The sequence below is a fragment of the Lichenostomus cassidix genome, unplaced genomic scaffold, assembly GCF_008360975.1.
Source record: "Lichenostomus cassidix isolate B80296 unplaced genomic scaffold, HeHo_3.0 HiC_scaffold_91, whole genome shotgun sequence".
NCBI lineage: Eukaryota > Metazoa > Chordata > Aves > Passeriformes > Meliphagidae > Lichenostomus > Lichenostomus cassidix.
This window is the reverse complement of record NW_028148049.1, coordinates 1-7,560: the sequence shown is the minus strand read 5'-3', so window position 1 is coordinate 7,560 and position 7,560 is coordinate 1. Positions and strand designations below refer to the sequence as shown.

The 7,560-nt window shown below is 53.8% G+C and overlaps 1 long non-coding RNA gene and 1 pseudogene across 1 annotated transcript; both read right to left on the bottom strand.

The window, feature by feature from the left end:
* Nucleotides 1-3,727: 3,727 nt before the first annotated feature.
* Nucleotides 3,728-7,067, bottom strand: LOC146420237 (uncharacterized). Its single transcript, XR_014849235.1, has 4 exons — nucleotides 6,967-7,067; nucleotides 6,045-6,244; nucleotides 4,927-5,047; nucleotides 3,728-4,284 (listed from the first exon to the last, which is right to left on the bottom strand). It is a non-coding gene; the product is annotated as an uncharacterized LOC146420237 (long non-coding RNA).
* Nucleotides 7,068-7,138: 71 nt separating this feature from the next.
* LOC146420236 (heat shock factor protein 5 pseudogene) lies at nucleotides 7,139-7,523 on the bottom strand (annotated as a pseudogene).
* Nucleotides 7,524-7,560: the final 37 nt, after the last annotated feature.

Here is a 7,560-nt window from a genome sequence, read left to right as displayed (position 1 = left end):
TGCAGGAGAGGGGAGGAAGGAGAAGGACACCCTCCCACCTCCCTACAGCCCTGTCACCTGCCCCACGTCCAACGCAGGGGACGTTTCCCTTCAGTGCTGCAAGCACACGCAGTGCCCGGCTGCCCCAGGCAGGCAGGGCTGGGCAAACACTGCTGGTTGCTCTGGGTCTGGCACTGGCACCTGCCAAGAACAGGCACCACTCAGCACCACAGAAACCTGGCTCGATCCTCCACACCTCGCAGTCGCGCTCGGTAGGAGTTCAGAACGGAGCCAGCCTGGCCCTGGCTCTGCCCACGCCCTTATATATGCAGTGATGGCTGAGATGTCACAATCCAGCACTCGGTGATGTCACAGTCTGCTTCTCGCTGACATCTTCCTTCGTCAGCAGGTGATGTCACAATGTCCCTGCCTGTGCACATTGTCAGGAGAAAGAAGAAAATACCTTTCTTCTTGTTTTCAACTTGGACATTTCCATGTTGCTCTCCCTTGGCCACCTGCATCATGTGTCCATGGCCCTGTGTCTCATCCCTGCTCCTGACCCTTGCCAGTGGCCACCAGCCAGGCACGGAGAGCTCCAGGTGGCCTGGCTGGGAACAGCCCCTATCCCCCTGTGCCACCCCATCCCTCATCTCCTCAGGAGACACCAGCCCGAGCTGTCGGCGGTGTCCTGCCTCAGGTCTGGGCACAACCTTTCTGCCAATAAAAGTTCTCCTGGACCCTGTGCAGACTTGGCTGTGCAGCAGGATGGAGACCATCCAGGGGGAGCTGTGGTGGCTGGCAGAGATCTCACAGAGTGCCATCCTGTACACTCTCTGTGTGCATGGACCAGACCAGGAGATCATGACCCAGAGCCTGCAGGACATCCTGGAGGAACACACAGTGCCACTGGTCCAGGGCACCATCGACATCATTGTGAGGCAGTGCAGAGAGGAGGCCCAGAGGCTTCTGCGCTCCCACGCTGCTGTGGATGAGGATGACAGCCCAGCAGCCAGCAGCAGCTCCAGCAGCTCCAGCAGCTCCAGCAGCTTCAGCAGCTCCATCTTCTCCTTGCCTTGGATGGGGACTCCAGTCAGCAGCCCTTAGTCTCAATGGAGGAGGAAGAAGCTGCTGTAACAGAGGCTGCCCACCCCAGGAGTCACAGGCACCCCCGAATTGTGGCTGTGTCTGCAGGGTTGGACCAGTCCCAGGAGGAGCCAGAACAGGAGTGGGGATGGTGGTAGGTCCCTCTGCCCAGAGCAGCAGGCCCACACCCTCTGCATCAGTATCATGTTGTCTACAATTTTTTTGTGGATTTGTTGGGTTTTTTGGTTGTTGATCAGAAGGTTTATATATTTTGGTTGCAAAGAGCAGATAAGGTTCAAATGAATAGATTTCTGGACATTGTAGATAAATGCTAAAAAAGATTTGGAATAATCTCTGTTATATTGGAATAAGTGGTGGGCAACTCTGTGCAAACATGAAAATAATAGCTATTACTTGATTTCATTTGAGAGTGCTTTCTATAATTATGGTATAGGCTAAAAGTTTAGTGCCAACTCTTAGTTTAGTATGCTTATAATAAAATGTCTAAATCAAATAAATCACCATCAAACCCCTTAAATTCATTAATTTCAATTTTGCAAAACCTTCCTACCTGTGGTGGTATTGCAGCCTCCTGAGTTCCTGAAGCCCTCACTCACCTCAGGCTCTCTTTGGGCAGGAAGGGGATGGTTCTGTTTGTGAGATGTGGGGACAGGAGGAGGGAAGACTTTGCAAAGGCTGTCACCAGGGCAGAGCTGTTTTCATCATGGTGACAGTGGGTAGTACCTAAGCTTTTTATTTAATGTGAATGAGGTTCTGAAGGGCAAAACTTCTCAGGAATAAGGACATGTTGCAAATCCAAAACAAGGGGAAGTGTCATTCATCTTTCACGGAAGCTACTTCACTTTTAACAAATTTTGCTGAAGACGTACCTAGACAGCACTGATTTAGAGCATTTTATCACACGCCCAGAGTATCCTCACATCTGTTTTGCCACATTTTCTCCCTCTGTTTCATTGTATATGATGTCTCCTCCCCGGGTGGCTCCTGCTTGGAGCTCTCCGCTCAGTGGAGTCCCGTTTGCTCAGCAGGCCTTTGCAGTGAGTTATTCCCCAGCGTGTGGCTCTGCTGCCATCCCAAATCTGCGGTTTCACTGCCAGCCTGACTGAGACTGGGGAAGCTGCTGGGCATGGCTGGAGAATTTCCCCCAGTCCCCTTCGCTCACTGCCAAAATCCTGCAGCATCACCGTGTTTACATCTGCTCATTGTTTTGAAAAACACAACTTAATGCTTATTTCAGATAAAAAATTTAATTTATTGAAGATTGTTACACTTGATACATAAATACACAAATATCAAATAAGATAAAGATTTAAATTTATTACAGATTTCTAAAACCACACAATCAAAAAATATTCACATATCAACTTTAGTGTAAAAAAACTAATTTATTACATAATAGATATATATTGTATTATATTATATTATGTTATGTCATGTTATGTTATGTTATGTTATGTTATATTATATTATATTATATTATATTATTAAAACTTAGCACAGACACAAAATAAAAACCAGACATCAATAAATAGAAATAGAAATATACCTATACAAACATCAATCTACCTATCTAAATATCCATGTATTTATACATAATTATATAAATCTATAAATATATGTGGAGGAATTTCAGAAGCCCCATCTTCACTCGTTCTCCCTCTGTCTCTTCCTCCCGTGCAGAGCAGCCCTCCTGGACTGGGACAGCAGATGGAACATCTGGGAAGCAAAGGGAACACTGAGTCAATATTGGGACATTTCCCTGGGCAGCACCTGCACTTGTGTGAGGGAAGAGAAAATCTCAGAGCCTCCCCAGCAGGGTGAGAAAGAAAAAGCTGCAGGCCGAGCGGGCCAGGCTGCTGTGAGCGCAGCCCCGGCGGGACTGTCCCACAGCCCCCGGCAGCCCGGGGAGCACGGCACGGCACGGCACGGCACGGCACGGCACGGCACGGCACGGCACGGCACAGCTGCCTTGCCCAAGCACAGACAGCCCCTGGGCCAGCCGGGCAGCTGCGCTGAGCAGCCCCAGCACGGGCAGTGCCCACGGCCAAAGCCCGCGCCACCCTCAGCCCAGCCTGCCTCAGCGGCCCTGTGGCCTCACCCAGGCTCTCGGGTGGCAGCAGCGGCAGCTCCTTGTTCACTGCTCTTGCTGGTGCCCTTCAGCTTCTCACTGATGGCTCTTGTCACTCTCCGATGTTCTCGAGGACTTTCAGGGCAGCTGTGGCAAAAGTGGAGGCTCTGAAATTGGTTCCAAGGCCTGGCAGAGCAGCAGTCCTGGACCCCTCTGAGCTCCCTGCTGGCTCCCTCCATCCCCTCAGCCCTGCCATCCCCTCAGCAAACCTGCAGCCTCCCAGGCTCTTCAGACCCCCACAGTCCTCTCACCCCACTCAGTCCCTTTAAACCCACCCTGTCCCCTTACACCCAGACCCAGTTCAGACTGTACCACTTCCCTGTCCCCTCAGTCCCCACCATCCCCATCAGCTCCTCCACACACCTCAGCCCCACAGCTCCCCCCTGCTCTCCCAGTTCCCTCCATCCCCACCATCCCCTCTGCTCTCCCACACCCCTCAGCCCCACCACGACCTCAACATTTCCATCCCTTCAGTGTCACCTCTCCTCAGCCCCCTCAGCCCCTCAGTCTCACCATCCTTCAGCAGCTCCTCGGGGGACACCAGCTGCTCCCACCGCTGCAGGGACACCTGGGGCTCCAACTGCTGCTCCGCCCGGCCCGGCTGCCAGCTCGGACCCAGCATGGGAAGAGGGGACAGAGGGGGCACAGGGGGACAGCAAGGGGTGAGAGAGGAAGCAAAGCAGAGAAAGTGGTTAAAAAGCAGCCTATATTTATACCAATAGCAATCTATGTACCTAAACCTCCATATACCCCTGAATTATAAATATAACTATACCCATTAATAACTAGAACTATATATATCAAAATGTAACTACATATGTATAAATGAAACTATGCACTTCTATGCCTACATATATAAAACAGAAACTATATACATCTACAACTACATATCAAAATTTATCTATACAGATCTACAATTACTACTATGAAAACATATAAATAGAAATTATATACATCTATAGCTGTTATTACAGATAGAGACATTACACCTGCCTGATGTTCATCAGCTCTGTCTCTGTCTCTTCCTCCCACACAGGGCAGCCCTTCTGGAGAGGTGGATAGGACATGAGTGTCTGGGAAGCAAAGGGAACACTGAGTCAATCTTGGCTCTTGTGCACATTTCCCTTTAGGAGCAACTGTACTTCTATCAGGTATGGTTAAATATGGCCTGAAAGGCAGACTAACTTGGGCATTTGAAGCCTACACTTTAAAGAACAGGGATCCTTCCAAGTTTCCCAATCTGTGTAAAGTATTGAAGTATCCCAAAAGAGTCTCAGCACTCGCAGTGCAAAAGGCACCAAGGAGAGCTTGAAACACACACAGTCCCAGCTCACACAAAGAAGCTCAGCCTTGTTCTTTCTCTGTGCTGACAGAGAGCCCTCAGTCCTCACTGAAATGGCTGAAGCGGAAAGGTGCTGTCAGCTGAGTTATGAACCAAATTGGGACAGCCAGCTTGGTGACACAAGTGCCAGAAGGTCAGCTTTATTCTCTGCTCTCTTGCCACACCCCAGGACTCAGGGTCAGTGCCTCCAGAGAAGCGTGAAGGGCAGGGCTCCATCGGGGAGTCTGTGCCAGTGCCCTGTTTGAGCTCAAGGCACCAGGAAGCACCAAGCCTGCAGACAAGAACTCAACTCCTCTGATCTCCCTTCCTGCCAGAGGCAGGCTCACAGCAGCCATCTCAGACCTCTCTCAACCAAGCTGGGCTCTCTCCTTACCAAGCTCCTCGGGCTCCAGGGAACTGTTCCCATGGCTCACGGTGCCAGGCAAAGCTCTCTCTGCTGGATCCTTGTTCTCAGGCTCCCCTCCTGAAGACTCTGGGGTGACACCAGTGCTCTCCTTGAAGGAAAAAGACAAAGAAATAAACCGTTCTTGCCAATTACACAAACCACCTGGTTCAACAACTCCATGGCTCACACACTTCATCCCTTCTTCCCACCCAGGAAGTCTGGCTCCCAAATGCCTTCAACAGTGGAGAAGATTGACTTCTCAAACACATCCAAAAGCTGTCAAAGCTGACAAGGTTGAACGTGAGGCCGACACTGAACACATGAGGTGGGCACTAAGGAACCAGTCCTGCCAGCTCCTGGCACAGGAATGTGCTCCTCCCTCCACTGCCCTGAGATAACAGCCTCATCCAGGCTGCAGCTTTGCCAGGAGTGGATGGGAACACACATCTCTTGGCACAGAGATGCCCAAGAGGAAGGTGCCTGAGCTCCGGAACCCAGAGAGCAAGACTGGCCAGTTTGCCCAGTTGAGGATTTCCCAGATACACACTTGACTGGAGGCTGCTGAGAGCACAAGAAAGCTGCAGCTGCAGCACATCCCCTCACACGGCTCTGGCAGCGCCTACACGCACGGCAGGGCTCACACAGCAGCAGCAGCTGCAGCCCAGCCCTGGCTCTGCCTTGGCCTTCCAGCCAAAAGGAGGCACAGCCCACAGCTGGTGCTGTAACACAGGCTCCTCTCGCATGCCCCTCCCTGCTCGGGAGACTTTGCCTCCAGGGGCAATTCTCCAAACACTCGTCTGTTATTTTACATCAAAGTCTCTTAGAACCTAAAAATCATCACCATGAACGATGCCCTTGCACTAGGGATTCTTCCCAGGTAAATGAGCACCCAAACTTGGCAAACACAGGCTCACACCCTACATGTTCACTAAAGGGGGGTGACTTTTTCATTCTCTCTTCTTTTAGAAATTTTGCTTCACCCAGAATAATTAAATAACTAAATGTTAATTAAATAAATTCATTTCAAGAAGCCTTTCCTTGTCAGCCATACAACAACATTCAAAGCTATCAGTCCACCTCCTTTCGTCGACATCCAATGGAGTTACCTGATTCCTTTCAGACACTGATCTCCTGATCTCCCTCAGTTTCCGAAGAACCACGTCAGGATGCCATATCGGTAATTCCTCTTCCTCACATCCATGCCATGGGGAGCTGCAGGCTGTTGCTGCTGGACTTGTCCTGGAAGGGCCTGGAGGCAGCTCGGAACTCTCAGGCGAGGCAGCACTGAGATGCTGCCACGAGGCAGCTGTGCAGCAGGAGAAGAGGAAGGAAGAAAGGAAGCAAAGGGAAGACTGGGTCAGTATTGCTCCTCAGCTATGTTTCCTTTGGCAGCAACTGTACTTCCACCAGGGAAAAGCTAAGATCCTTCCAAGAAGGGTGAGCAAGAACAGCAACCAAATATATTCTGTGGGTTTCAAACAACCAATTCCTGGTCTATTTAGCTCTCCCCTATTCGTTCAATCGTCTCAGAAAACTGTCCCTGTGCAATTCCTTGGCAGGAGGCAGCTGCCAGAATCCCAACTGCCAGAACCCCAACTGCCAGGGGTTTCCCCCTCAGCTCCAAAGTGATACAAGGCTCCCTCCAGCTGGCCCTGAGCACGACCGAGCCCTCGGCACTCACACGCACTCACGGAGAGCTCGCCAAGCGTGCCCGTGGCCGGGCAAGGAGCAGCGGCAGCCACGGCGCGGGGCTGGGCCAGCTGCAGGCCGAGCGGGCCAGGCTGCTGTGAGCGCAGCCCCGGCGGGACTGTCCCGCAGCCCCCGGCAGCCCGGGGAGCACGGCACGGCACGGCACGGCACGGCACGGCACGGCACGGCACGGCACGGCACTGCTGCCTTGCCCAAGGACAGACAGCCCCTGGGCCAGCCGGGCAGCTGCGCTGAGCAGCCCCAGCACGGGCAGCGCCCACGGCCAAAGCCCGCGCCACCCTCGGCCAAAGCCCGCAGCTCCCAGCCCCGTGCTCTCACCGGCGCTGGGGAGATGCCCGGCGGGGCCGGCCGGCAGCGGCCGCTCCCTGTGCAGCAGGTGGAAGCTGCACGGAGGGCGCCTGAAGCCGCCCGGCCCGGCAGCCGCTTGGCGCCGCCGCTTCTTGACCTCCCTCCGCCGCTTGACGCGCAGCAGGAGCTGGGGGCGGTCCCGGCGAAACCTGGGGTTGCTGTAGTGGAGCCAGGCGCCGGCATCGCCCTGCAGCTTGCGAAAGCCGTAGCGATACAGCTGTCGCACGAAGCTGGCGAAGCGCGTGGCTCGGAAGGTGTGCGGGGCAGGCCCCTGGGCGCCGGCCGGGCTGAGCAGCTCCCGCTCGAAGAGCGAGCGGTCGATGAGCAGCCCCCGGGCCAGGCTGTCCCAGCGCACGGAGCGGACGCGGGGGCTGTTCACCAGGTGCCACAGCTTGGCGGGGAAGGTGCGGGGGCTGAGCCCGGGGGGCAGAGGGGACTCGTCCATGTCGATCGCCGCTCGCAGACTGTGGCAGCAACGCCTCAGCGCAACGGCCCCGGCGCGGGCAGGACTTGGCGGGGACAAGCGACACGAGCCAGAGAGAGGCACAGCGCGGGCACAGCGCG